Source organism: Oreochromis niloticus, linkage group LG4 (genome assembly GCF_001858045.2).
Source record: "Oreochromis niloticus isolate F11D_XX linkage group LG4, O_niloticus_UMD_NMBU, whole genome shotgun sequence".
Taxonomy (NCBI): domain Eukaryota; kingdom Metazoa; phylum Chordata; class Actinopteri; order Cichliformes; family Cichlidae; genus Oreochromis; species Oreochromis niloticus.
This window is the reverse complement of record NC_031969.2, coordinates 7,285,761-7,294,660: the sequence shown is the minus strand read 5'-3', so window position 1 is coordinate 7,294,660 and position 8,900 is coordinate 7,285,761. Positions and strand designations below refer to the sequence as shown.

The 8,900-nt window shown below is 35.4% G+C and overlaps 1 long non-coding RNA gene across 1 annotated transcript; it reads right to left on the bottom strand.

Moving 5' to 3' along the window:
- Nucleotides 1-255: 255 nt before the first annotated feature.
- LOC109202007 (uncharacterized) lies at nucleotides 256-8,487 on the bottom strand. Its single transcript, XR_002061970.2, has 3 exons — nucleotides 8,168-8,487; nucleotides 471-589; nucleotides 256-396 (listed from the first exon to the last, which is right to left on the bottom strand). It is a non-coding gene; the product is annotated as an uncharacterized LOC109202007 (long non-coding RNA).
- Nucleotides 8,488-8,900: the final 413 nt, after the last annotated feature.

Below are 8,900 nucleotides of genomic sequence, written 5' to 3'. Positions count from 1 at the left end.
AATACCTAGATAAGTAAACTGATTCACATTTCTAAAATGGCAGGTGTATTTAGGTGGATTCATCCTTTCTTCTGAGTTCAAAAGCATTATGGAAGATTTTGATTTATTGATTTTATAACCAGAAATATGTCCAAATTTTCCAATTAGGTCTAAAATGGCTGGAATAGATTTTAGGCTTTATTTAATGGAAAACTTCCACAACAGCGTACTGTTATGAAAACAACAGAATGATGATGAGACACTGTGGTAAAGTTTCACAGGTTTATTTGCAGATAGTTATGAATACAGGATAAACACTGTGGGCTCCAGGAGATGGGCAGAGGTACTGCAGGCTGTCTGAAGGCACACTCAGACACTGTCACAGAAGATTGCAGGGATCCGAAAAAGCTGAAAGGTCTGCACAGAAACAGAGAGTGAGCAAAGACAAGAACTGATGGAAAATGTTACATGACTGTGGCCTGATACATTACCTTGGTGATGCAATGATGTGGTTGTTGAGAAGCCAGCATGAAGACCTCATGAGGAGCAGGGGAGCAATCAGCTGGTTGTTGACAAGTGACTGAACGACAGGAAGGAGGAGGGGCATCCCCTGAAACAGACAAGCACACGGACAACAGAACGAGCATACACCGACAGAGGAGAGAGAGAGAAAAGCAGGCAAAGAAAAGAGGGCTCAGGGACCATGACATCTACAGAGGACCATTTTCAGCAATAATACCTGTTGTGTTTCAGTGGAACATTTTGTTACCAGATGTCAGTTTAAATCCCAGCGTTTCAGTCAAGAGAACTTTTTAAAAAAGACATCAGCACAAACCAACATCATTGTGCAGATTAACAAGAGAAAATTTGTGAGGTTTGTGATGGATCATCCCATTTTTGCTTTATAATTACATTAAATCAAATTTGCACCTGGTTTATATCCATGTGATCTGTCCATACAGGAGTGATTGATAGTAAAAATGGGCCCATGTATAACTGTGTAGACATTTCCTAACACATCATGACTGATTTACCATAAATGATTCATTAAAAACACATCTGTGAAAACATTACTGATAAACTTCATGTAATATTACGTTAAAGCAAATGTAAATTCATAAATGAAACAAGAATGTTTCAATCTGACTCCAAACTTTTGAGCAGTAGTGTGTATTGTGTACATGTGTCTGTATCTGATCAGGTTTTTTTTTAGTTGTGTCTATCATCAAAAATTGAGTTGAAGTGTTTTAACTCTGATGGCAAAATCTGCCTAACAAGTCCACTTTATTGCGTGCTCATTTTCTCCTATTAGTGGCTCATAGGTGTCTAACTTTATGCCTGCTTCCTAATCTGTCACGCTCATCAGTGGCTCATGGTTGCTTAAGGCCTATGTCTGTACTTGACCACAGAGGCAGAGCATCATTCAGTCCTGCCAGCTGCCTATCTAGGGAGCATTTCAAGGATGACACACTCCACTTTCTCTGCAGCAAGACAGCTCATAACATTTTAACAGTGTCTCCCTGTCCTCATACTTCTATATCATCTTCTATAATAGATAACTATACACTATCATTGCAATCTACACTACAGCTCAGAAGTTTGAAGTCAATTAGAAACGTCTTGATTTTTAAAAGAAATACTCAAATTCTTTTTCATATTTTGTAAATTAGTCAGAAATATAAAGAAATTTCAATGTTTAAAACTCACATTGATCACAAATTATGATTGATGTTTGATAAAATATCTACAGGTGTACAGATGCCCATTTACAGCCATTAGAGCTACTGTGTACATTATATTACCTCCCCTCAGTTTGTCCTGTTAAATCTCAACTTATTAGTGACCAAACCTTTTTCCAAAGACATCAGCACAAACCAACATCATTGTGCAGATTAACAACAGTAAATTTGTGAGGTTTGTGATGGATCATCCTATTTTTGCTTTATAATTACATTAAATCAAATTTGCACCTGGTTTATAACCATGTGATCTGTCCATACAGGAGTGATTGATAGTAAAAATGGGCCCATGTATAACTGTGTAGACATTTCCTAACACATCATGACTGATTTACCATAAATGATTCATTAAAAACACATCTGTGAAAACATTACTGATAAACTTCATGTAATATTACGTTAAAGCAAATGTAAATTCATAATTAAAACAAGAATATTTCAATCTGACCACAAACTTTTGAGCAGTAGTGTGTATTGTGTACATGTGTCTGTATCTGATCAGGATTTTTTTAGTTGTGTCTATCATCAAAACTTGAGTTGAAGTGTTTTAACTCTGATGGCAAAATCTGCCTAACAAGTCCACTTTATTGCGTGCTCATTTTCTCCTATTAGTGGCTCATAGGTGTCTAACTTTATGCCTGCTTCCTAATCTGTCACGCTCATCAGTGGCTCATGGTTGCTTAAGGCCTATGTCTGTACTTGACCACAGAGGCAGAGCATCATTCAATCCTGCCAGCTGCCTATCTAGGGAGCATTTCAAGGATGACACACTCCACTTTCTCTGCAGCAAGACAGCTCATAACGTTTTAACAGTGTCTCCCTGTCCTCATACTTCTATATCATCTTCTATAATAGATAACTATACACTATCATTGCAATCTACACTACAGCTCAGAAGTTTGAAGTCAATTAGAAACGTCTTGATTTTTAAAAGAAATACTCAAATTCTTTTTCATATTTTGTAAATTAGTCAGAAATATAAAGAAATTTCAATGTTTAAAACTCACATTGATCACAAATTATGATTGATGTTTGATAAAATATCTACAGGTGTACAGATGCCCATTTACAGCCATTAGAGCTACTGTGTACATTATACTACCTCCCCTCAGTTTGTCCTGTTAAATCTCAACTTATTAGTGACCAAACCTTTTCCCAAAGACATCAGCACAAACCAACATCATTGTGCAGATTAACAACAGTAAATTTGTGAGGTTTGTGATGGATCATCCCATTTTTGCTTTATAATTACATTAAATCAAATTTGCACCTGGTTTACATCCATGTGATCTGTCCATACAGGAGTGATTGATAGTAAAAATGGGCCCATGTTTAACTGTGTAGACTTTTCCTAACACATCATGAGTGATTTACCATAAATGATTCATTAAAAACACATCTGTGAAAACATTACTGATAAACTTCATGTAATATTACGTTAAAGCAAATGTAAATTCATAATTAAAACAAGAATATTTCAATCTGACCACAAACTTTTGAGCAGTATTGTGTATTGTGTACATGTGTCTGTATCTGATCAGGATTTTTTAGTTGTGTCTATCATCAAAACTTGAGTTGAAGTGTTTTAACTCTGATGGCAAAATCTGCCTAACAAGTCCACTTTATTGCGTGCTCATTTTCTCCTATTAGTGGCTCATAGGTGTCTAACTTTATGCCTGCTTCCTAATCTGTCACGCTCATCAGTGGCTCATGGTTGCTTAAGGCCTATGTCTGTACTTGACCACAGAGGCAGAGCATCATTCAGTCCTGCCAGCTGCCTATCTAGGGAGCATTTCAAGGATGACACACTCCACTTTCTCTGCAGCAAGACAGCTCATAACGTTTTAACAGTGTCTCCCTGTCCTCATACTTCTATATCATCTTCTATAATAGATAACTATACACTATCATTGCAATCTACACTACAGCTCAGAAGTTTGAAGTCAATTAGAAACGTCTTGATTTTTAAAAGAAATACTCAAATTCTTTTTCATATTTTGTAAATTAGTCAGAAATATAAAGAAATTTCAATGTTTAAAACTCACATTGATCGCAAATTATGATTGATGTTTGATAAAATATCTACAGGTGTACAGATGCCCATTTACAGCCATTAGAGCTACTGTGTACATTATATTACCTCCCCTCAGTTTGTCCTGTTAAATCTCAACTTATTAGTGACCAAACCTTTTTCCAAAGACATCAGCACAAACCAACATCATTGTGCAGATTAACAACAGTAAATTTGTGAGGTTTGTGATGGATCATCCTATTTTTGCTTTATAATTACATTAAATCAAATTTGCACCTGGTTTATAACCATGTGATCTGTCCATACAGGAGTGATTGATAGTAAAAATGGGCCCATGTATAACTGTGTAGACATTTCCTAACACATCATGACTGATTTACCATAAATGATTCATTAAAAACACATCTGTGAAAACATTACTGATAAACTTCATGTAATATTACGTTAAAGCAAATGTAAATTCATAAATGAAACAAGAATATTTCAATCTGACTCCAAACTTTTGAGCAGTATTGTGTATTGTGTACATGTGTCTGTATCTGATCAGGATTTTTTTAGTTGTGTCTATCATCAAAAATTGAGTTGAAGTGTTTTAACTCTGATGGCAAAATCTGCCTAACAAGTCCACTTTATTGCGTGCTCATTTTCTCCTATTAGTGGCTCACAGGTGTCTAACTTTATGCCTGCTTCCTAATCTGTCACGCTCATCAGTGGCTCATGGTTGCTTAAGGCCTATGTCTGTACTTGACCACAGAGGCAGAGCATCATTCAATCCTGCCAGCTGCCTATCTAGGGAGCATTTCAAGGATGACACACTCCACTTTCTCTGCAGCAAGACAGCTCATAACATTTTAACAGTGTCTCCCTGTCCTCATACTTCTATATCATCTTCTATAATAGATAACTATACACTATCATTGCAATCTACACTACAGCTCAGAAGTTTGAAGTCAATTAGAAACGTCTTGATTTTTAAAAGAAATACTCAAATTCTTTTTCATATTTTGTAAATTAGTCAGAAATATAAAGAAATTTCAATGTTTAAAACTCACATTGATCGCAAATTATGATTGATGTTTGATAAAATATCTACAGGTGTACAGATGCCCATTTACAGCCATTAGAGCTACTGTGTACATTATATTACCTCCCCTCAGTTTGTCCTGTTAAATCTCAACTTATTAGTGACCAAACCTTTTTCCAAAGACATCAGCACAAACCAACATCATTGTGCAGATTAACAACAGTAAATTTGTGAGGTTTGTGATGGATCATCCTATTTTTGCTTTATAATTACATTAAATCAAATTTGCACCTGGTTTATAACCATGTGATCTGTCCATACAGGAGTGATTGATAGTAAAAATGGGCCCATGTATAACTGTGTAGACATTTCCTAACACATCATGACTGATTTACCATAAATGATTCATTAAAAACACATCTGTGAAAACATTACTGATAAACTTCATGTAATATTACGTTAAAGCAAATGTAAATTCATAAATGAAACAAGAATATTTCAATCTGACTCCAAACTTTTGAGCAGTATTGTGTATTGTGTACATGTGTCTGTATCTGATCAGGATTTTTTAGTTGTGTCTATCATCAAAAATTGAGTTGAAGTGTTTTAACTCTGATGGCAAAATCTGCCTAACAAGTCCACTTTATTGCGTGCTCATTTTCTCCTATTAGTGGCTCACAGGTGTCTAACTTTATGCCTGCTTCCTAATCTGTCACGCTCATCAGTGGCTCATGGTTGCTTAAGGCCTATGTCTGTACTTGACCACAGAGGCAGAGCATCATTCAATCCTGCCAGCTGCCTATCTAGGGAGCATTTCAAGGATGACACACTCCACTTTCTCTGCAGCAAGACAGCTCATAACATTTTAACAGTGTCTCCCTGTCCTCATACTTCTATATCATCTTCTATAATAGATAACTATACACTATCATTGCAATCTACACTACAGCTCAGAAGTTTGAAGTCAATTAGAAACGTCTTGATTTTTAAAAGAAATACTCAAATTCTTTTTCATATTTTGTAAATTAGTCAGAAATATAAAGAAATTTCAATGTTTAAAACTCACATTGATCGCAAATTATGATTGATGTTTGATAAAATATCTACAGGTGTACAGATGCCCATTTACAGCCATTAGAGCTACTGTGTACATTATATTACCTCCCCTCAGTTTGTCCTGTTAAATCTCAACTTATTAGTGACCAAACCTTTTTCCAAAGACATCAGCACAAACCAACATCATTGTGCAGATTAACAACAGTAAATTTGTGAGGTTTGTGATGGATCATCCTATTTTTGCTTTATAATTACATTAAATCAAATTTGCACCTGGTTTATAACCATGTGATCTGTCCATACAGGAGTGATTGATACTAAAAATGGGCCCATGTATAACTGTGTAGACATTTCCTAACACATCATGACTGATTTACCATAAATGATTCATTAAAAACACATCTGTGAAAACATTACTGATAAACTTCATGTAATATTACGTTAAAGCAAATGTAAATTCATAAATGAAACAAGAATGTTTCAATCTGACTCCAAACTTTTGAGCAGTATTGTGTATTGTGTACATGTGTCTGTATCTGATCAGGATTTTTTTAGTTGTGTCTATCATCAAAAATTGAGTTGAAGTGTTTTAACTCTGATGGCAAAATCTGCCTAACAAGTCCACTTTATTGCGTGCTCATTTTCTCCTATTAGTGGCTCATAGGTGTCTAACTTTATGCTTGCTTCCTAATCTGTCACGCTCATCAGTGGCTCATGGTTGCTTAAGGCCTATGTCTGTACTTGACCACAGAGGCAGAGCATCATTCAATCCTGCCAGCTGCCTATCTAGGGAGCATTTCAAGGATGACACACTCCACTTTCTCTGCAGCAAGACAGCTCATAACATTTTAACAGTGTCTCCCTGTCCTCATACTTCTATATCATCTTCTATAATAGATAACTATACACTATCATTGCAATCTACACTACAGCTCAGAAGTTTGAAGTCAATTAGAAACATCTTGTTTTTTAAAAAAAAATACTCGAATTCTTTTTCATATTTTGTAAATTAGTCAGAAATATAAAGAAATTTCAATGTTTAAAACTCACATTGATCGCAAATTATGATTGATGTTTGATAAAATATCTACAGGTGTACAGATGCCCATTTACAACCATTAGAGCTACTGTGTACATTATATTACCTACCCTCAGTTTGTCCTGTTAAATCTCAACTTGTTAGTGACCAAACCTTTTTCCAAAGACATCAGCACAAACCAGCATCATTGTACAGATTAACAACAGTAAATTTGTGAGGTTTGTGATGGATCATCCCATTTTTGCTTTATAATTACATTAAATCGAATTTGCACCTGGTTTATATCCATGTGATCTGTCCATACAGGAGTGATTGATACTAAAAATAGGCCCATGTATAACTAAACATATTTAAATCATATCATATTTAAATCACATCATATTAAATCTCAACTTATTAGTGACCAAACCTTTTTCCAAAGACATCAGCGCTAACCAATATCATCTTTTCAACTAATAAAAAATTAAATTTGCCATATTAACTTTTTAAACATCCCACTTTTTTTCTTCCTAATTTCATCAAAATACATTTGCACATTTGTGTAATAACAGCTGGACCTCCAGATCTATTAAGCTTTCAGTTTTTTCTCAGTGTCACACAGGGAATATTTTCCATCTCTTTCAATAAGAAAGCCAAATCTTTAACCAGATCTTTGTTTCTTTCAATCATTCCCATATTTATCACCTCCTGTAATATAATTATGTTTAACCAGGGCTTAGCTACTTTGATCTGCAGTGACCTCGGGGCTGTGGATACCTATTTTTTATTTTTACCGGTGCAGAGCCTTTTCTACAAAATTAAAAGTAAACTGCATTTTTTAAAAGTACCATTAGCATTAATGGAGACAAGTAACTGAAGATTGAACACAGTGATCAGTAGAGAAGAAAGAAAATAACCCATTTCAGCATTTTCAGTTCAGATCAAAATTATTGTTGTGATTAAGGAAACAGTAAATTTTGCCACATTATTGTCTTGATCCTCCAATTTTCTTTTTCCAATGTTATTAAACAAAATTCAACTTAAAAAAAATAAATAAAATAAAAGCAGATCCACCCAGACGTTTAAACTTTCTGGGTTTTTGTATTTTTTTTTTTATCAGTTTAACACATGGTTTAATTTTCATTTCTTACAGTAAGAATCCTCCAACAACTTTTTGAAAGAAACATTTTTTTGTCTTTTCTCAATTTTGAGACCAACTGAACCCCCAAACCTGAAGCTCCAGACCCCAAACTAACCAAATTTAATGTTTCCTTAATCAGCACAGTAATTTTAGCTCTTGGTGTGTGATGTCTACTCACAGTTTTAGTGCTTGCTTCTTCGACTTGATCCACGATTAGCTCCACACCATCTCTCTGCTGTTTTCTCTCTCCTCATGCTTCTCCTTCATGCGTCCTGTCCTCAGATATAATCCAACCAGCTGCCTCCTTGTTTCCAGCTTGACTTGTTCAGCAAAATTTCCAGTTAAGATAAATCCAGAAAAGTTTTCCTGCTTCAAAAGCTCTTCCAACTGCCTTGTCTTGTTGTCCTCCTGTTCTTTTGCATTTTTGTATATGTATTTTTTGACTTCATGTTGCCATGACAACATAACACAGAGCATTATGGTAGATTAAGGCTACGTCCACACGTACCCGGGTATTTTTGAAAACGCAGATTTTTCTATGCGTTTGCACCTTTCGTCCACACGTAAACGGCGTTTTCGGTCATTGAAAACGGAGATTTCTAAAAACGCCTGCCAGGGTGGATATTTTCGAAAACTCCATTTTTGCATTTACGTGTGGACGAGGAAAACGGAGAAAACGCAGCGTCAAAGGTGGGCGCCTTTTTTGACGTCACATTGTGCGCCACGTTATTGTTTCGGTGAAATGAATTTCTACAATACTGTTACTGTTAATTGTACTCTCTGCAGTGTTTAAATGCTTACATATACACACACAGTTACTGTCCCTGCACACATAGGACTCAGTTCTGCTTCTATGCCCCATCTTTGTTTACTATTTCCCACAGAGGCTTCTAGACTTCTGATTGGCCAAC